Consider the following 23,071-nt stretch of genomic DNA (forward strand, 5'->3'; position numbering starts at 1 on the left):
CTTTTCCAATTTTTCTAATTTTTAAAGACTCAAGTGTTGGGTGAGTTTATTTTTTGATGGAATAAGTGAAATAAAGTAAAAGTATAAAATAAAGGAAAAAAATAAGGAAGGGAACAATTCACAAAAATGTAAGCAAAATCATAAATAATTCCTACTTAGACTGAAATTTGCAATTTTAGAATGGGATAAGACCATTTAGCGATTCGCAGAAAATATTACTTTGCAAAAAATACTATCTTCTCAATTTTCTTAATTCAGTGTACATGCAAGTTTCTGCTTCCACTAACAACCTCATACCAACACACAAAAATTTTGCTCCGTCAATATTGAAATTTTAACTGGTTGGTTACGATGACCATTGTTTACTGGAACTGCTGAAATACATCTGTTACATAACCATTGATGACAATCTGATCTGCCTTTAACATACCATGCAAAATGGCAGAGATTTCCATTAAAATGTCGTAAGCATAAGACCTGACCTAGTTGATTATCAGAGAAGTAATAAATTTATAATTTTAAAGGCTTTGTATTCGGTTTGGGAAATGACAATTTGCTCGATGAATGTCCATTCAGAGTTTGCCAGGTCAGTATTGACAACTTCTTTAGTGATGCTTCGATTAGTGACTTTTCCAGCATATGACCATAGGGGAGAATGTGGACATATACTGCAGGTAAGTCAGAGCAGCTATCTGTCATTATTATAAAAGTTCCCACAAATAATGGGGAACATTCACTTCTTTTAAAGTACAGGAATAAGAAGGCCTCTACCTCTAATGTACTCGCCGAAAATTTCGCGTATGAATACTGCTTTTCAGCTTAATTATGAGTCTTCATCGGCTGCTGGAAAACACGCCATCGGTGCGAGATATCACGGCATCCACTGATGACAGGCTGTAGAAGTGGATAGAAAATCAATCTACGAGGGCTCAAATGCAAATTTGGCGAAAGTAATTGCTGTTGCAACGATAAAATGCAGACTTAATATTTTGGGTTGCCAAGCAGTTGTTGAAATAAATAAAGGGGATTGTTTGGGGGGATTTGGAAAGAAAAAAATCAGCTGCCATCAGGAAATCAAGCTGAAGTTGACCGAGGTATTTTGATTTCTTAAATCCCTCTCAAGTCAATTTGCCCTCTTAGGAACTACTACAAAGCTCGATGAAGATTTTTACTATGATATCTTGCATTCAAGGCTCTACCACTCAACTCTCTTTAGCGAAGTGAATGGTGTACCGTGCAATGACGTCAGAAGGCGTTTCAGGTCACGTGACTTCAAGCGATATTTGAGCATTTTTAAATAGCAATTATTGACGTTTGCGGAGTACTAGGAGAGTTTTGGCTTGTATATTTGGACTCGTGAGAAAATTTCCTATTCAATGAGACTAACTAGCATGAACAAATTTTGTGCATGTTCCCCACTGCAGCTCTACTTCAATTGTTTAACCATAAAACCGAAGCAGTGGCACATGTTTATCTTATTCCTGTTGCAAAATGGAAGACCGCATGAAGTATATAAGTGGAAATAAAAATAAAGTATATAAACAATTATACATCTTGGTATAATTAAAAATTCTTACAGTTACCACAAAGTAACCCATCGCCACTTTTAAATGTGTCATTGAGGTATTCCAGACTTAAGTACTTTACCTTTTTCAGTTTACCTCACTTTTAGGGGGAGGGGTCACAGCATGCATATGACCTTATTTACTGCAGGAACCCGAATTAACACCTTCAATGTTCAGCCAGGTACATTTACATCTAAAATGAAAACTAAATAATACTCTTCAGAGAACAGGAATTTATTTTGCACAAGAAATACAATTTTCAAGTGGGAAAAATAGCATTTATTTTCACATAAATATGAACATTTATTTTTATTTATTTTTAAGTTGGTCGAGCATCCAGAGCAATAATTTAAAACGATTGTAAATAAATAACAAAAAATAAACAAGTAACACGAATGTATTTCAAGGTCTATACCCTAAGAAGAGTCCAAACAAAATACAATTGTTAGATTTAAATGTAAATGGCTCATTGACCTGTGCCCAAGAAAAATCAAACAGAAAAATGACATTAAAAAGCAGGCATCTACAACATTGGAGTGATTTCTAGGAATGCTGAGGGCATTACAACCCTTAAAGAACAAAACAAAAACTTGACATCAAAATTTACAATATTTCCTTCATGTGGACTGAATAACTTTGTGACAAGATAGGACATATAAATCAATTACATCATTGCAGTTTTCAAAGTTTTAAATGTATGACCATCCAAAGAGGAAGAAATCACAACATAAGGTACACACCAAGCAGTCTGGCAGAAATGCACTTCCTGAAGCTAAATATCACAGTGCTGTGTGAACATTGACCAGCAGTCTTAGCCTGAAGTAGTATAATTCTTCTAAAATGAATCTGGTTATTCTTATCATGGAAATAGAACAGTTATAGGCACAAAAAGCTACCGAAGTGAAAGAAATATATGAGAAAGTCCATATTTTAAAATCAACTGAAGTAGGGCACAATATTTCCAGCGATGACAACCTCTGGGATGCAGAGTGATGATGCAACTTTCCCGCGAAGGGACCGCAAAACCATGCAAGGTTATGGGCCAATATTACTCCAAAGGATGAAAGCAAGAGAAAAGAAACTGTATTAGTAATCTGTACTCAAATTGTGCAACACAAATAGAGCAAATGGGGATTTATTAAGAATTGCCTCATTTTAAAGAACAAAATGACATTTGAAATTTAGTAACAGTTTTGTGAGAATAATGGTAAATTCTAATGAGTCAATATTTACATCATTTTTTTGCAAGAAATTACTTAATTATTAAAACTGCAAAAGAAACTTCAATAATGACAAAAAAGAAAGAAAAATCTCGTTTCTATTGGAAGAAGAGCAAATTTAAGAGAAGCAATTCATTACTTCAAAATTTTATCATAATCCAAAAATTTAAACAAAGAATTTTGTGAGAGATTAAAAAAATTAAGGGACACAAGGGCCTGAAAAGTAATAGTATTAGCAGCAGGCAATGAAATGTCTATGTAAATCGCCACAAAATTTTACTACTAACTAATAGCCCTTTAAGAACTAAATTTAAGCTTATAATTAAGTCAAATTGCAGAAGCAACACGTCAAATGAAACCGTTGTATTCAGAGAATTAATGACCGCAGAGTGTACACTAAAATGCCTATTTGCCCTAAGGGACTTTATATTAGGAACCTAAACTCCAGAGCCAGCACGAAAAGAGGAGTCCCAAAGCCCTACCTAAAGCCCATTTTTAAGTGTGTGTAAGAACTCCTCAATTCCCACTGGACACCGAAGAAAAGGAATCCCTCGAGGATATATTGGTAATCATAATCAGAATCTCTACACAAGATTCAAACTCATTCAACCTACCACACTATTGAGTATGGGTAAGTTCATGTTTATGACATTAAGGATAGATTTTAGGTAACCTTGGGAAGGTGCCCAAGTACTGCAACATATTATTCTCCCTCCATAAAACAGATGTTCCTTTAAGTGCAATTTCTCTATCGCCCACTAAAGCCAAAAGCAAGTGGAATGGGACAGATTGACAGTGGCACAATGGAGAAGCATACACCAAATCCCAAATTTGACCTAACCTTAAAATGAATGCCTAACACATGAGAATAAGTGCACAACCACACCAGAACACCATCTGCCACCTTAAATATTCCCACTTTCCCACTTGATTCCAACTTAAGGGCCCTACGATGACTGCAACACTGGCCTACGCGATTTGCCAGTGTGCCAGCACCTATATCATGCAGGGAGAGGAGAAGACTCCCTACCACCACACTGCAATGTCCCACGGCGGAGGAGCCTCTGCTTTCCATCGACGATCCCACGAAGCACACGCTATATCACTTTACACAAGTAGCCCCTATACACTACCATACACACATACACAGGGGCATTACAAAATAGACCATGCACACATCACTTCACAAATTTTCAGTGATGGCTTGCAAGCTGTTGCAGCATCACGAAGAGCACAGAAGACGTCACAGGAACGTAGGGAAGGGCAGTGTAGGTGTAGGTGAAAATCTAAGGAAAAGTCCTTAAAATTAACTAGTGACCCAGGCAGCCACATTTCACCTCCCACAGGCGACGGCCTTTATGCAGAAGGAGCCACTATCGTGCTAGCGATATATTATGTTTGCGATCCTAACAACTAGTGACCCAGGCAGTCACATTTCACCTCCTGCAGGCGACGGCCTTTTTGCAGGAGGAGCCACTATCGTGCTAGCGATATATTATAATGACGACCATAAAATCTAGTGACCCAGGCAGTCACATTTCACCTCCTACAGGCGACGGCCTTTTCGCAGGAGGAGCCACTATCGTGCTAGCGATATATATTACTTACGACCCTAAAATCTAGTGACCCAGGCAGTCACATTTCACCTCCTGCAGGCGACGGCCTTTTCGCAGGAGGAGCCACTATCGTGCTAGCGATATATTATGTTTGCGATCCTAAAATCTAGTGACCCAGGCAGTCACATTTCACCTCCTGCAGGCGACGGCCTTTTTGCAGGAGGAGCCACTATCGTGCTAGCGATATATTATGTTAGTGATCATAACTAGTGACCCAGGCAGTCACATATCACTTCCTACAGGCGACGGCCTTTATGCAGGAGGAGCCACTACCGTGCTAGCGACATATTATGTTTGCGATCCTAAAATCTAGTGACCCAGGCAATCACATTTCACCTCCTGCAGGCGACGGCCTTTTTGCAGGAGCAGCCACTATCGTCCTAGCGATATATTATGTTTGCGATCATAACAACTAGTGACCCAGGCAGTCACATTTCACCTCTCACAGGCGACGGCCTTTTTGCAGGAGGAGCCACTATCGTGCTAGCGATATATTATGTTTGTGATCATAACAACTAGTGACCCAGGCAGTCACATTTCACCTACAGGCGACGGCCTTTTCGCAGGAGGAGCCACTATCGTGCTAGCGATATATTATGTTTGCGATCCTAACAACTAGTGACCAAGGCAGTCACATTTCACCTCCTACAGGCGACGGCCTTTTCGCAGGAGAAGCCACTATCGTGCTAGCGATATATTATATTTACGACCCTAAAATCTAGTGACCCAGGCAGTCACATTTCACCTCCTGCAGGCGACGGCCTTTTTGCAGGGGGAGCCACTATCGTGCTAGCGATATATTATGTTTGCGATCCTAACAACTAGTGACCCAGGCAGTCACATTTCACCTCCTACAGGCGACGGCCTTTATGCAGGAGGAGCCACTATCGTGCTAGCGATATATTATGTTTGCGATCCTAACAACTAGTGACCAAGGCAGTCACATTTCACCTCCTACAGGCGACGGCCTTTTCGCAGGAGAAGCCACTATCGTGCTAGCGATATATTATATTTACGACCCTAAAATCTAGTGACCCAGGCAGTCACATTTCACCTCCTGCAGGCGACGGCCTTTTTGCAGGAGGAGCCACTATCGTGCTAGCGATATATTATAATGACGACCATAAAATCTAGTGACCCAGGCAGTCACATTTCACCTCCTACAGGCGACGGCCTTTTCGCAGGAGGAGCCACTATCGTGCTAGCGATACATTATATTTACGACCCTAAAATCTAGTGACCCAGGCAGTCACATTTCACCTCCTGCAGGCGACGGCCTTTTTGCAGGAGGAGCCACTATCGTGCTAGGGGTATATTGTGTTTGCGATCCTAACAACTAGTGACCCAGGCAGTCACATTTCACCTCCTGCAGGCGACGGCCTTTTTGCAGGAGGAGCCACTATCGTGCTAGCGATATATTATGTTTGCGATCATAACTAGTGACCCAGGCAGTCACATTTCACCTCCCACAGGCGACAACCTTTTAGCAGGAGGAGCATCTATAGTGCTAGCGATATATTATTATGACGACCATAAAATCTAGTGACCCAGGCAGCCACATAGCAATTTAACAGGCGACTACTTTTTCATAGGAAGAGCGTCTAAGAAGTCATCGAACGATTCTCTATAAATAATTTCTGATGTAAGCTTTATGTACATGTTGACTTGTTTTCAAGGGGTATACGTACCTGAAATAAATAGTATGACATTTGTAAGCTTGAAAAATATTTTATCACTAAGATTTCTCTTCTATTAATGTCATTTTATAGCATAACTGTCTTTTTGCAGGCATATAATCAATGTTTAAAATTATTTATTTTAAGTTAGTGCTTAATTTTATTCCCCATTTTGAAATTCTGGTCTATTAAGTTAAGTAGCCAGTTTTTGATAATATGTTCAGTTTTACAGCAGTGAATAATAATTTTTGGGTTAAGACATGACTTTTCTGCTTGTTTTGTGACCAGGCAAACATTTGGGAACTACAGTTGTAATAACTATAATATATCTCTTATGAAAATAAAAGCTCATAACGTACCATTTCTTGTTCACCAGTCCGCACTTTTCATAATGGAGTTATTGGATGAATGGAACTATCATCAGTTAGACAGTATTTCTGCATGGCCAACACCTTCAAGGAAAAAGAAGGACACTATAAGCACTATACTAATTCCACTACATACCATCAAGTGAATCAGTATTCTTCAAATCAGTGAATTTGACTTTTTTTCATTTTAAAACAATTAGGTGATCCAGTTAACCATGCATAATTGGATATCATTGAGAATGAGAGTTTATGTTGAAGACACTAAGTGCAACAAAATTTTCATTCAAAAATTTTTAGTGCTAAATCAGGCAGTACTGTTAAATATTTACAGAATAAAAAAATGCATATAATATCAAAAACATCAAAAGAATTTTAGACAACAGAACTGTCAATAAAGCTTAACCGTAAAGTTTATGAACCTACTGAACATCAATTGCATGACATGAGCATAGCCATTGCTTTATAGTGCAATCACTCCTACGAGATCAAGCTGTAAATCTTCCTCTATGCAGTAATCCATCTCATCCTACCCAAGCACGCTTCTTTTTATTCTTTGTGAATTTAAGTATCTCTCCTATTAAAATTTGAAAAACGTTCACTATAAGAAACAGTAAGTTCCTGTTCTGCATACCCACAAGAACCATCCTTAATTTGAAAAAAAATAATATTACTTTAATGCCATGAATGTCCTATAAATACGACTTTTAAGTGACAAAAAACTGCATAATAAGGTTTGCGTGCGATGTCATATGCTTGAGTGATGTTTTCTTTAGTAACTCCAGAAATGTAGCATTTGGGAAATGTCATTAGGTCAAAGAACCTCAAGGTGGAAGGAATTAGTGAAAGGAACAGGCCTGAAGAAAGATACCTTTGTATGCTAGTATTAGTAGGAGCATGCTTTAGGACTACAGGTATGCAGGATCCTGTACAGTGATGCCTGAGTTGGGATAATACTGAAAGCACTGGAAAATTTGAAAAGATTCCTTCAGTACAATGAAAGAATAGCTATGGTAAAGTTGACCTAACGATTCCATAGTGATACAGGTGTCATGCCTGCAACAGAGGAGTAAGAAGTCTAAGACTCTGAGATATCACTTCAATGATTTCATAAGAAAGGAGGAAAGAATTGATTACGTGATTTGAATGCTGTCATCGGCTAAAGGAAATGTGTTACAAATAACAGGAAAATGTTGTTCAGAAAATCCATCCAAGAGAAGAAAAGCACCTGGAATCCTTTAAATTTGAAGCTGTGGTAGCCAACACTAAGTAAAAGAATTGCATGCAAAGAAGATGCACATAAAAATGCCAGGAAGCAGAATAAGATTCCATCTAAAGTGTATTTTAGTGAAGCGGAGGTTAAACCAGATGGAGTAACAATGCTACCCCAGGGGTGAAGAGCAGAGATCAATAGTAACCACGATCTAGTGATGAATAAATGCCAACTGAAATAGAAGAAATCAATGAAATTTGTGAAAAGTAAGCTAAAAGAAGCTAAAAATCATCAATATGTCTTTCAGAAGTAGGTAGAGTTCACAACAGGACTATGTTAGATAGGAATCACGATGATAACTAGAATAATATCAATGTAAGATATGACAAGCTAGAATAAAACCTATGTAAGATATGATGAGCTAGAATAATACCTATGTAGGATATCAGGGGCGGATCCAGGATTTCTTTCTGGGAGGGGCACAAGCAAGGCTGTATCCAGGATTTTGTTCAGGGGGGGGCACAAGGATACCTTGTTACACAAAACGAACGAAATTATAATGGGACCGTATTAAAAATCTATCATATTTTTAAGGGTCTGGGGGGGGCACGTGCCCCCGTGCCCCCCCCCTGGATCCGCCTATGTAGGATATGACGAGCTAGAATAATACCTATGTAGGATATGACGAGCAAGAATAATATCTATGTAAGATATGACGAGCAAGAATAATATCTATGTAAGATATGATGAGCTAGAATAATATCAAGCTTCAGTTGGGATACTGCTTAAAGCACTGGAATAATTGAAAAGATTCCTCCAGTATAACTAGCTGAGAAATAAGTTTAAGACACGAAGATATCACTGAAGTAATCAAACAATTCAGGGGGAAAGAAATAATCTTTTTAGGTGACTGGAATGCTGTCATTGGCTGAGGAAGGGAAGGAATCAGCAAATTTAATTGGCCTAAAGAGAGACTTGTGGAGTGGATGCGCAATGACCCACGCAGGAGATCTGAAGAATAATGCTCAAGTGCTTAAAGCACTGGAATGCATGTGAAAAGATTCCTTCAGTACAATGAAAGTATAGCTATGGTGAAGTTGGGCATGTAACCGCTATATTCCATAGTGGTACGGATTTATGTATCTACAACAGATCAGGATAGAGAAGATTAATAAATGAAGACATCACTGTAGCAATTAAACAGGTAAGGATGTAATAAATCCTCCTTACAGGAATTTCTTCATCGACTAAGGCCAGGATGGAAAAGTAACAGGAAAAATAATGCTGAAAAGAACGAAGAAAATCCAACAAAGGAGACAGGCACCCATCCCAGAGCTTTGGTTGCCAACAGATTAAGAATTGAATGCAAAGAAGATGCACATGAAAATGCTAGGAAGCAAAAGAATCCAAAATAACTATTTTAGGGAAGCAGAGGTATAGGGACCAGATGAAAGACATTATCTAATGATGATTAAATGCAGTCTGATATTCAAGAGATAAATGAAATCTGAAGAACTTATATTTGAGAAACAAAGAGCTAAAAATATTAACATTTCAGAAAGTAATAGATGGCAGGATATGATTATGTTAAAACTAAGAAATCAAGGAAATGAGATAGAATAATATCAAAAGTGGGTTTCAGAAGGCTGCCATATAGCTTTGAAGGTGAAGAAAATTTTTTATGAAAAAGCCAAGGATCGTTGAAGTGATATGATCGCATGCATTCTAAACCTCAGTTCTTCATCGAATACATTAGAAAGTAGAAGAATGCAAAAAAATGACCAAAGACAGGCTTGCCGCAAGAGAATAAGGAAAGCAAGCAAGTATGAATAAATGCCAAGGAAAAGATGGGCAATTTATCCTCCAAAAAAGGAGTGTAGAAGCAGTCATTAGAACAGTCTAAAACCATTTCAAGGAATTGTGAACAAGAGCTAACAGTGTAAAGTAAAATTATGGAATTTTTTGATTGAAAACAAAGAAAGGGAAGAGATGGAATGAGTACCAGAAGAACTTTTACAACTGAAGAAAACTGCCCAAATGTTATCGAAGAAGAAAGTGATACAGAAAAATATAACATGGGAGTGTCTTCATCTAAACAACTGAATATGACTCAGCAAATAGAGATGTGTGAAAGAATAAGGGTCTAAGAATAGATGATATTCCAGCACAGCATTAACCTTAAGTGTCAGGGAGCACTATCATGCTCCTCATGCAATGTCACTCTGATGCTGATAACTAACTAATCATACAATTTTCAATATTTATTCTCACTTAGCATTAACTATTCAGATTGTAAACATTAACTCATAGTGCCAAAAATTTGTCAAATAATATAAATAAAAGGTGAAACCACATATAATAAAGATTTCTTAAATTTTTTTAACATATACCTTTACTTGTTTTAGAGACCTAGTTTTTTTCCCTAACCTACTGCACCATCAGCAAAAATGCCTCGACACTTTTAGCATCATACATAGAAAATCAGTTGGCACTCAGAGGGTTAAGCACGAGAAGAGCTGCTGAGAAGTGAAAAGTGAAAGCTGTAAAAATTTGGTGCTCTCCAAGAATCAAGATCAAAAGGATCAACCGAATAAGTAATGAGGAAGTAATAGGTCGAGTGCGAGAGAAGAAGTCTTCAAATAACCATAAGGAAAAGAACAGACCACTATGATTGCCACATTATGATGGCCTGATGAATAAAATCTCAGAAGGACACACATTGAGAGAATATCAAAATAGTCACACAGGAAAAGCTATTTAGGATACAAGGGAAGAAATACAACATGTAAATGTTGCTGTTTCATTCTTGTGTTGCTATCAGCCCGCAAAGTTGGCAGGCGTGAGAAGGCACAGCTCATTTTTTCGAGTGTATTAGTCTCGCAGCCACACTTGGTGCAGTAACATGGCATGTTATTTTTCAAAAATTTTCCCGAACCCCCTGGAGGGGAGAAAGGGGGTCACCAACCTAGGCCATCTCATTCTCCCCCAAAGCATATTCCTAGTCATGCCACAGAGGACCATTGAGGCTGGGCCAAGTAGTGCCAGACAGCCGCAGCAACAATTATTGCCTTATTGTCAAGTCTTGTTTGCACAAGATTGTTTCCAGACCATGGGCACACCCCCCGAGGGACATAAAAAAAAAAATCTTAATTCTTTAAGCAAAACAGTACAGAATTTAAACGAAATTATTCAAAAGATTTTCCTTAAACCTACAAAAAATGATACAAGGAGTCGCAGCAACTCCACTCAATTTATATAATGACATGATAGAATTTTCTCAGGTAAAATATTCCGGAGGTAAACTAATCCCCAATTAGGATCTCCTGGTGGGGACTACTTGAGAGGGCACATTGGTCAAAAGTGATAGACTTATGGATAGGAACATAGAACGTTAGATCACTTTGTACCTGCATTGGGCTACAGAAGTTGAAGGAGGAAATGCGAAGAATTAACCTCGATGTATTAGGCATCAGCGAAATGAAGTGGCCCCAGGAAGGAGACTTTTGAAGTGGAAGCTACAGAATGATACACACAGGATCGCTGAATGGTGATGCTGGAGTAGGTATACTGCTTAGAAAGAGCACCAGGATGTGTGTTAAAAGCTACCTGCAGTTTAATGAAAGGATAATAGTGGTGAAGATAGATACTAAACCCGTAGCTACTGTAGTGGTACAGGGTTACATGCCTACGTCATATTATGAAGACTAAGAAGTACAAGAAGTCTACCAAGATGTAGCGGAAGTTATCAAGCAGGTAAGAGGGGAAGAAAATCTTATTATTTTAGGTGACTGGAACGCCATCTTCGGCAAAGGTCAAGACTGGATAATGACTGGGAAATATGGGTTACGTAACCGAAATAAAAGAGGAGAAAGGCTGCTTGAATTCTGAACTGAGCAAAGGCTAGTGCTTGCCAACACTACTCAAAAAACCCCTTTGAAGGACATACATGTGGAAGATGCCAGGAGGCCTTTCCTGGAGAGAAGATTCCAAATCAATTACATACATTCTAGTGAAACAAAGATTCAGAAACCATGTGAAGGACTACAAAAGTTATCCAGGGGCAGATATTGATAGTGACTATAACTTGGTTATGATGAAATGCCACCTTAAATTTAAAAAAATTGAAGAAAGCAATGAAAAACATTTGGTAGGTTGAAAAATTGGAGGTTCAGCATCAACTGGATTTTAAAGAGGCTGTAGTAAAGAAAATAGGGGAGGATACGACCAATAAACCAATGGAATAGAGTTCGAAAACCATCAGAAGTGGTCTGCAGGCAGCAGCTGAGGAAGTTTCTGGTAAAAGAAGAGACGTTATGAAAAACCATGGATCATGCAGGAAGTATTAGATCTCATTAAAGAAAAAAGAAAATACAAGGCTGAGAAAACAGGAAAGACAGCATTGTTTCAAGAGAATAAGGCACGAAATACATTGTAAAGCACAGAAGGCTTGAGAAACTTGGATGAAAAATATTTTTGAATATGTATAAAAAACAATCTTAAACGTGGAAAAGTAGAGGCTGCTTGTAGGATAGTGAGGAACCACTAAGGAAAGGGGCAGTAAGATGTAATACCATTAAAGACAAAAAGGAAAAACTAACAATTGAAAACTAAGAAAAAGGGGAGATGTGGAAGGAATATCTGGAAGATTTGTACAAAGGAAGCAGCCTAAGAACAAATGCTATCAAAAACGAGAGGGAAGTAAATGCCGATGACATGGAGGCCCCAAATTTAGATTGGAATTTGATGTGGCTGATGGACACCCCAGGATAAATAAAGCACCTGGCCTTGAAGACATTCCTGCAGAACCAATTAAAAATTCAGGAGAGAGGATGTTGAACCAGATATTCAAAATCAATAGTGAAATGTATTCGACAGGTGAGATACCAAAGGACTTCGAGAGGAACATTATAATCCCTATTCCTAATTTAAAAAAAGCTGAGAACTGCAAAGATTTTAGGACCATAAGCCTTACTACACATTCATCAAAGATACTGACTAGGATCATCTATAGAAGAATAGAACGAAAAGCAGAAGAGTACAATTTGGATTCAGAAAAAACAAATGCACAAGGGAAGCAATATTGGCCCTTAGACTGCTCATAGATAAGAGAATGGAAAAGAACAAGCCAACATTCGTTGTGTTTGTGGACTTTAACAAAGCATTTGACAATGTGGATTGGAGCAAAATGCTTGGGATCCTAAAGGAAATTGGGGTTCGTTATAATGACAGAAGAATCATCCACAATTTATATAAAAACCAAGTAGCGGGGATAAAATCAGGACCCAGCTGTGAAGAAGCAAGAATTAGGAAAGGAGTGTGACAAGGCCGTACATTGTCATCCATAATTTTCAACTCTTACAATGAGAAAGCCATTAATGAAATCAAAGAAAAGGTATTGGAGTGAATATCCATGGAGAAAAATTAAGCATGCTAAGATTTGCCGATGACACAGCCGTTATAGCAAAAACGGATTGCTTTGAAAAATATTCTGGTTAATATGGGTAGGGTAATGTGTAAATATCAACTGAAAATAAGCACCAAGAAAACTAAGATATTAGTATGCAGCAGAAGAAAAGAAGTCTAGACTAACATTAAAATAGGGAAGCAAAAACTGATAGAGGTGGATGAATTCGGTTATTTGGGAAGCAAGACAACTAGTGATGGGAGAAGTAAGAAAGAAATTATCAGCAGAATAGCCCAGGCGAAGAGAGCATTCCACCAAAAGAGACCTGCTCACAGCGGGAAACTTAAATGTGGAAGTAAAGAAACAATTTATAAGAACCTACATCTTTAGTAGGCTACTACACCGAAGTGAGGCATGGACAATGACCGCAGCGGAGAAAGCAAGGATAGAGGCCTTTGAAATGTGGTGCTACAGAAGAATGATGAAAATCAAATGGATCGACCGAGTTAGTAACGAGGAAGTCCTAAGAAGGGTAGGAGAGAAGAGAAGCCTCATGAAAACCTTAACAAGAAGACGGAACAACCTTATAGGCCACATCTTGAGACATGATGGCCTGATGAAGACAATCATCGAAGGACAAGTGGATGGCAAGAGTGGAAAAGGAAGACCTCGAACAAAATATATAGAACAAGTAAAGAGAGATGTGAAAGAGAAGAAATATGCAGGTGCGATAAGATTGGTTGACAGGAGAACTGAGTGCTGCATCAAACCAATCTTAGGATTTTCGACCAGTGATGATTATTACTAGTATGTATAACGTATTAAACTAAAATAAAACTATTTTTTTAAGGAAATAATCACAAACCCCATGGCTTGCCCACCCCTAGATCATGGCCTGCCGCCTCTCTCCCCCCCCCCCCCCCCCTATAAATATGATCCTAGGCTCGCCCTTGTTCCAACTTAAGTAATCCAAGCTTTAGAGGGGCTAACAAATTCAAGAATTTCCAATACGATGGTTATTAATTATATCCAGAGGCTGTAGCAGCCAACACCACCAGAGTAATTAATTAAGGAGAAAGTTAGCAACACAGATGCACAAAAGGGCTTCAACTGTCCAACTTCAACCATGCGATTCACGAACAAAATAGCGCCGAATGAAAACATTTTTCTCACCAGCCGCACAAAATACAAATTTATATAGAATAGAATGAAGATAACTTAATAAATCAGCTCATGCCTGACAATATCATCAGCTTCCCTATTATTTTGACTGATGACAAAACACGCAAGACAAAACATTTAGCAATTCACTTTAACACCACTAACTATATGCCTTTTTATAAGCTTTGCAGTCTGTATCACAATGGATTTCACCAGGCCACACATTCAACAGATCCTGGGAGCTTGCTCTAATGGCCATAAAAATATGAGCAATCTACTGTCTACCATTACCCTACTTGAGAAATTCTTATTATCGACCTACCAGTACTAGCCCATCTTTATGTTTAAGTTTCATGCTAATTCTAAATGTGAATTGATGTACATAATGTACTCATCTGAAATTTATAACTTGCTTCATTTGATTTTTCTCCCATCCCTTGCCCTGCCAAAATTAACAGTGGGCCACACTGATTGCCAGGGAGCGCAGCTAAGAATTAAGGCTGGGGGAGGTTTATATATAAATAATTCCGGGGTGTCTGGGGGTATGGAATACCCCCCCCCCCCCCCCCCGGATAAGCAGTAGGTGCAAGATTAATAAATTATGGAATTTTAAGATGAACGCTTCAAAATGGTGAGTTCTACTGCTTTCCAAAGAATAATTAATCCTTACACTATCCTCTTAGTAATATCAAACCAATTAAGTAAAAGAAACTTTCTCTGAGCTCAGGGGGTTTATCTCCCTAAACCCCCTCACCCCCTCACTATGGCGCTGCAAGCGGGGCCAGTATAAACACTAGCACCCTCTCCATGCTCATGAAATATTGCAGTCAATGTTGTTGGCCAACTTTTCTTTATTTCAATAGGAACGGTAAATATAGAAAAGGGAAACATTAGCGATGAGAAAAATTTTTATAACAATGCTACATTTGCTTCACAGTTACAAAGCTTTACAATGCCAACCTTAGCAACATGACCTGGGGACAGCATCCTGTCCTCCCACACTAATTTTCTAGCAGCAGTCATTGTAAATGCAAGTAAGGGAGTACGAGAAAACATTTAACTAACTTTAAAAAAGAGGTAAACCCAATGTATCCTCATATTGAATTAAGTGGGCCTGCTATGATTTCGTGATTATTGGGAATATGAAGTAATTCTTTAATCGGAATACCTGGAGAATATCTAAATTAGGTCTTCCATGATTTATCCACAACTGAAGCTCACAAAATTACTAGCAACAGAAATGTTCATCGATTGTTTATATGAACTTCAACCTAACATTTGCATAAAGCCTGACTACCGACCTGCACCTACCAAAGCAATTGACCACACACTGACATGCACAAATGAGATCACTAAAGTCACTTAAACATGAAGAATGTCGTTACTCACCGAAATATGTTGTGAGGCCTCAGCACGATGCCCGAAGTTGAGACGAAATCTTCCACATGCTAGAAGCAGTACATTTTTAAGCTGCAATTCGGAAAATATTCCCTCGATGGAGAATTGAACAAAACAGCTGATGCCATCGTTATTGAAGGAACAGGAGGCCACGGCAGGACGTCCAAGCGAAATCTTCAACTTCTCCATGGTAAATTTGAGCGTTGGTCTGGATGGTATTCCTTCGCTGGAGAATTGAAGCTAACAGCTGATTCCACCACTACAGAAGTTGCAGGCGGCTATATGTCCGCAGTTCAAGCGAAATCTTCCACTTGGCAGCAGTAAGAGATGTGGATGATATTCCATCGCAGCAAAGTTATAAAACAGCTGATGCCATCTTCACGGAAGTTACGGAACAATGTTCCCGACGCAAATAGAGAATGGATCTGGAACCCCGAAGTAGGATCGTTCACGGCCTTAAAAGGAATAATCATACCATGTATTAAGTGACTTTCTGTACTAATAATCCCTAAGTAAGGTAACCCTAATTCATCCCTAAATTGACTCCCAAGTGTGTCTGCGGAGTAGTCATTATCATTGAGAATATGAAACTATTTTTTTATCCAAACACTGAGAATATCTGAATGAGGAACTTGCATGAATTTTTTTTTATTTTACAGGCGGACAGAAAATTATTTTCTGAATTCAACAAAGAAAACTGCAGGTGAATCAGTTATCCTTCGTGAGATATTCAGCGATAAATACATATAACAAATTTCATAGCCCACCATAAACTTCCTCCCCCTCAAGCCCCCTCCGACGAAGCCTCAATGACATAGGTGCCTAAACATCACACAAATAACTGCTGTGATTGTTTGTAATAGTTGCCTGCCGTTGTGAGAACTTAGTTTGTGAGACGTGTTGATTGTTTTCTATTTAAAGATAAATATCCGACAAAGGCTCGGACGCCCTCATATTTTGTGTTTTTTATAATGTTAATATCTGAGTAAGGACATAAATATAAAACTGGAGGAGTGAAAACAAATATTTAATAATATCTAAGTAGCATCATCGTAGCAGTCTGAGCCACAGCTGTTGGAAGGGGGATACGTTAATTGTAAGTTGATGTTATCGATGGCATATTATTCATCAAAAGTATTTAATTAGAACAATTTTGATGTTTATTAATTTCTGCTATGCTATAATATACAATGAATTCATCCATTTCATTACTGGTACCAGAGATTTCGTCATTTAGGACTGGCTGTGCTTGTATTATGAGGTGAATTCCAGTCAATGCTGCCTTTGCTTGCTGATTGGAGGCATCTAGGAACATTTCTGTGCCAAAATAGTGTTATTTTCAGCGTAACATCTCCCATTAAGCTACTGCTATTAAGCACAGTACCAGTGGTTGTAATGCACAAAGTTTGACAAGGTTGAAAAATACCAGCCAAGAGTTATTTGTGTTCCATTGTGATTGAATTGTAAAAAGTGCTCTTACGCTATCGATAAATGTCTAACATTAGTGTAAAAAACGTCAGTGGCATGTTAACCTCCATTGTTCACCGTAAATATGACATTTCACAATGGAGCTATCAAGATCAAAAACTGCGTGAAGTTTGTTATTGTATTATCATTCTATTATTTCAACGAATAGTAGTGAGAAAACTCACCTGTGTCACTTGGGTGGGCTAATTTAAGGCTTTAAATCTGTGAATAAACTGTTGTTTCCATCATAACGAGCTCTGTTATTTTAAATTTTACGTGATAAATATAAGAATGGTGGCAACTTCCAGTTTTTGATTATTGTATTTGCCTATTTCCCACTATATTTTTATGTTGCATGCTATTAGGTATATTGTCTTTGCATTTACCTATGTTATTGAAATAGTTTGTAGCCTTCTGTTTGTGTTGGCAGCAGAACCAATTTTCGATCTCACATGTGAATTGTGTGCAGACTTTTGCAGTGATTTCGTACCGTAGAACAGATAGGACTACCTTCTCTGCTACTACAGCATTGCCAAAATCAACAGAACAACCCCGTAAGCTTACAATCGTTATCCAGTACTACAAGTTTCTTTTAAATCTCAATTTGCCTCCGACGTATAGCAATGATTTGTCTTAAAAATGCCATGAGTGTCGTGGCATCAAATTTTAGTGTCCTAAAAAAGGCTGGTGTCCTAACACCCCCTGCCACACGTCTTTTAGGAGGCTTGCAGGGTATTATGAAGATTTAAAATAATTTCAAGTGTACTAATCAAATGAGCGGCAAATTATCATCTATTTTTCTAATAGCTAAAACATACGAAGTGAAACGCTTATCTTTCATCATCTCGATGTTGCATTATTAATATCCCAAGTAATAAACTTGGCACAACAGCAAGAGGAAAACTTGCCCAAGAATAACAGAACAAAATAAAGTGACGATGAGCGGCTAAATACTCCCTAAAGCAAATTTTACAGCATGCACTAAGCATATTTCCCAACTCCCTACAGTTGTTTAGGCACCTATGTCACACCTGGCCTCTGCAACCCTCCGGTGTCTTTGCTCAGTGGTCGGCTCAGAATTTTTTCTTTGTTTTAAAGTCAATTTTTTTCTTTTGATGATGAATGGAGAAACTTATGTAGGTATTTTTGGGAGCTAATGTATCTTTTTTTACTTATTCAAAATAGTTCTTAGAGTAATCTTCAATCCATGCAAGTTCCTCATTAATTAGATCGTCCATGATGTAGGTGGCGCAGCGAGGGGGGGGGTTGTGGGATAAACCCCCCCCCCCCCCCCAGAGCTCTGGAATATTTAAGTTTAATCCATTTTATGCAATGGTATTGGGATTACTTATAGAATAGTGTTAAGATTAATCAAATATCCCTCAGAAAGCTGTAAAACTCGCCATTTTGAACCAATATTCTCAAAATTTTGCTTGAGTAGGGCCCCCACAAGTCCTGTTTGCCCTGGCGGGTATGAAATACCCTCACATCCCCAAGAATTAGTTTTACCTAAACTCCCCCCCCCCCCCCCCAGCCTTAATTCTTAGCTGCACCCCTGAGTGATTTATCCAAAAACTTAAGCACACGAAATTTCTAGCACAAATGTTTACAGATTGTTTCATAACTTCAATCTAATCTTACATCAAAATAAAGCTTTAGTGACCAGGGTTACAGAGTTAAAAAAAAAAAATATTGGGGGACCCACACAGGGGGGCTTTTCCAGCGAAATTTTATAAAATGTTAGTTTTAAGGCTTATTTACGCATTTTTGAGGAGTAAGACGATCAACATTTTAACCCTGAAAACTAACTATGATAACTTGACTTACTGGGGAAAATCGACAAGCCTGACATTCTTTCCTCACCCCGTAACGAATTTTCGAGGGGGCCCGGGCCCCCCCTCAGGCCCCATGGAGTCTCCGCCACTGCGAGTGACCTACACTGACCATAGCAATTGACCACATTATGACCTGCACTGACCATAGCAACTGACCACACATTGACATGCACGAATGAGTTCACTAAAGTGACAAATATGAAGAAAGTCTTTACTCACCAAAATATATATACTCGAGGCCACAGCATGATGCCCGAAGTTGACACAAAATCTTCCACATGCTGGCAGGAGTAAATCTTGAAGCTGCGATTCCGAAAATAATCCCTCTATGGAGAATTGAACCGAACAGCTGATGTCATCGTCACGGAAGGTAGAGGAGACCGCGACAGGACGTCCAGGCGAAATCTTCAACTTGTCCTCCGTGGTTAATTGGAGCATTTTTTCCGATGGTATTGCTTCGCTGGAGAATTGAAGCAAACAGCTGATTCCACCGCTATGGAAGTTGCAGTAGCTGGGCGCGACTGTCTCCACATTCAAGCGAAATCTTCCACTTGGCGGCAGTAATGAATATAAGCTTTAGTTTGGATTGCATTCTCTCGCTGGGGAATGGAATCAAACAGCTGATGCCATCGCTATGGAGGTTGCAGAAGAATGTTCACTAAACGCATAGCGATTTCAGGGATTCGATTCCCGAAGTGGTGTGTTCAAGGCCTGAAAAGGAATAATAATACCATGTATTAAGTGACTTTCAGTACTAATAATCCTTAAGGTAACATAATTTATCCCTAAATTTACTTCCAAGTGAATCTGCCAAGTAATAGTTACTATAGAGAATATGAAACTTTTTTTTGTCCGAACACTTTTAGAATATCTGTAAATAAATTATATCGTCAATGATCTATCCAAAACAGAAGTGCACTAAATTTCTAGCAATAGAAGTGTTTACCTTTTGTTTCTGAACTTCAATCTAATCTTACATCAGAATAGAGCCCGACTATATACCTACACTGACCAAAGCAATTGATCACACTATCACATGTGAATGAGATCACTAAAGTCACCTAAATATGAATTTAAGTCTTTACTCACCGAAATATGTTCCGAGGTTCGCAGCGTGATGCCCGAAGTTTAGACAATATATCCTCCACATACTGGCAGGAGTAAATTTTGAAGCTTCAATTCCGAAAATATTCCCTCGATGGAGAATTGATCCAAACGGCTGTCATCATCGTTACGGATGGTACAGGAGGCCGCGGCAGGACGTCCAGGCGAAATCTTCAACTTGTCCTCCGTGGTAAATTGGAGCATCGTTTCCGATGGTATTGCTTCGCTGGAGAATTGAAGCGAACAGCTGATTCCACCCCTACGGAAATACAGGTGCTGGGCGCGGCTAGATGTCAGCAGTTCAAGCTAAATATTCCACTCGGCGGCAGTAATGAATTTAAGCTTTAGTTTGGATTGTGTTCTCTCGCTGGGGGAATGGAATCAAACAGCTGATGCCATCTCTATGGAGGTTGCAGAAGGATTTCACTTAACGCATAGTGATTGCAGGGATTAGAATCCCGAAGTGGAGTCGTTCAAAGCCTGAAAAGGAATAATATTACCATATAAAACATGACTTTCTGCAGTACGATTACTCGTGATTTCACAAATTTATTAAATAAACCTTAGCATCCAAAAATGATAACTTTATTATGATTTCTATTGAAATGCAAGTAATGATATATAATCTCGCACGCGCACCACATTTTTTCTTTGAACAGTGATAGATCAGAACAGGATTGGACGAAAGATAAAATTATTTAACTTTACTCACCTCCAAGTAATTCTCCCCGAGGAATCAAGACTTGACGTACGTGTATTCCTTCAAAACGTCACGATGGATCACGACCCAACATTTTGAATGAAGAGCCCACTTGCGAAGATATTTCACATGACTCTCCCGTCCGACAATCGGCTTCATCTGGACGACACATCAATTTGAAGCTGTTGCTTGGTGAAAATAGACCCTGGAGCCTCATCCTTACGTTAAGCATTCTAATCGAGATTAACAGGGATACATGCCGGTTATAATACCTGTAAATGAGAAAAAACTAAGTGAACAACGATAAAGAACGGCAAGAAATACAAAAAATTAAAATTTCGATTAGATTAGGTCACAAAAAGTTTTGGTAATTATGTATTTTCCGGGCACGCGTCTTTTTGCGATTTCTTTCGTCCAATACATTCATAACAGTGTCCTGATTACGAACATGATAATTTTTTGTGGCGGAAAAGCCGGCAAATCACCTAAAAAGCGAAAATAATCTGGGAAAAATTCCATGAAAGTGGTCATTTTGGTACTCAAAATGTTTGTAATATTATGACAAATACAGTCGTGCAAATATTTTTTTTCGCAAAAAGACGCGTGCCCGGAAAATACGTAATTACCAAAGTTTTCGATGGAATGGAAAAGCTTGAATCAAGTGTTCATTTTTTTCCGCACCTTACGAGCGACAGATCCAATGATACAGGAAATATTAGTGTTCCACGCAATCATTTTCCACGATATGGTATGACAATCCTATCCCTTTTCCAATCACTCAACGTCCCTTTTTGTCATTGAAACCATAGCTACCACAGTCTTTAAGCCAACCAGAATGCACGGCCGCTAACAGAGATATTAACCTCACGCTTTGCTTTCATTGAATCACGGATGTATCTACGGTACGTGAATGATTACGCAATGGTAAAAGGAACGGTGGGAATGACACCGAATCGGGAAATCTTAGGTCTAGTGTTAACTTTATTTTTAGTTTCTTAGAACCTACCGCCGGAGTTATTACCCTGAGATACGGAAAATATGATCGCGTAATTTAGGATTAAAGCTATGAAACCTTTGCCGCAGTAGCAAAGCCAGGGGAAGGTCCGGACACCACCTCGATATACGAAACAATTACTTTGCATCATATAAGAAAATATTTAACGATCATGAATTCTCTCAATATTTCTTTAACAAATTAAATATTTGATTATGAGAAGTGTTAAAATTAGTTTAGAACCCTGTACTTAGTACCCTGTTTTTCAAAAATTCCCCCCCCCCCCCCCTAATTTTGGAAATCCCCGGCGAACGAAATTTCTGGCTACCCAATTGCTCTGCCGATTACGTTTTGAACGGGCGTCATTAAACATTAGGGAAAAACTCACCGAAATCTTTTTTTTTCCGAAGTTGTGCAGAGAATTTTTTTCCGCTGAGGCAATTTCGCAGCGGGCAGCGCTGCGATGAAGGCTGTCTAACGCGGGTGCAGTCAAATCTCGCGGTAACCGCGATCAGCCACTTGAAATCGTGGAGTAGCTACGATGTCAATGGAATACTTTTTCCAGGAACTTCTCCCGTTCAACGGAAAGATCCCACGTGCTACTTTACGCAATCAAGTGGCGCCCAGCAATTTCACAGCGCTGGTAATGGAACTCTTACTTCAACTGGGGTCTGAAAATGTAAAAAAAGATATCTTTAGCACACCAACTAAAAAATTGAACTAAAATTGCCACACTGTTTAAAAAATTACTAAGAACCTAAAAAATTAAATAAAATGGCATGCAACTCATTAATTATTAACGTAATCTTGAATTACTTACTCAACTATGACACCTTTTCGGCCACACCGTAAAGAAGGCACGTTTAAGAGAGCAAGGCGACAGATTAGGAGTTTAAATCTGGAACTCAAATTAGATTATTCTTGATAAACAACGTTAAATGATCAATGCAAGCCAGCTACATGAACGTTGCAGAAAGTGGCATAGTCGCATGTATTACGACTGAATATAGTCTCTATAAATGATCGAAATCACGGCTGTGAAAGAAAGTGAACCATAGTCGGCAAGTGAAGTGCAGTTAGTAAGGGCTCCCGACTGAAGACCGTGGCACTACCACTCGCATTGAAGAACGCCGGCAAAATGACAGAGACCACGTGAAGCAGCTCAGTTTATACAGAGGTTCACCGGCGATAGGGGAGGGTTGAGAGGGGGTCTCCGTTCAGGGGGTGGCTACCCCTCCCCGCCTTCCCCCACCTCCTCCCCGTTCCCCGCTACGCAGTGCAGCGAGCAGCAGGAACAGTCCCTCGCGGACAGCGTCATGCCACCTTCAGGCGTCAGATTGCGCACCCACGTGG

General features: G+C 39.0%; 1 long non-coding RNA gene across 1 annotated transcript; it reads right to left on the reverse strand.

The window, feature by feature from the left end:
* Positions 1-1,783: 1,783 nt before the first annotated feature.
* On the reverse strand, positions 1,784-22,864 carry LOC124164088. Its single transcript, XR_006865956.1, has 8 exons — positions 22,539-22,864; positions 22,107-22,389; positions 20,737-20,996; positions 20,010-20,504; positions 19,140-19,631; positions 15,610-16,073; positions 6,437-6,529; positions 1,784-6,089 (listed from the first exon to the last, which is right to left on the reverse strand). It is a non-coding gene; the product is annotated as an uncharacterized LOC124164088 (long non-coding RNA).
* Between the last annotated feature and the right edge of the window lie 207 nt (positions 22,865-23,071).

The sequence above is a fragment of the Ischnura elegans genome, chromosome 8 (assembly GCF_921293095.1).
Source record: "Ischnura elegans chromosome 8, ioIscEleg1.1, whole genome shotgun sequence".
Taxonomy (NCBI): domain Eukaryota; kingdom Metazoa; phylum Arthropoda; class Insecta; order Odonata; family Coenagrionidae; genus Ischnura; species Ischnura elegans.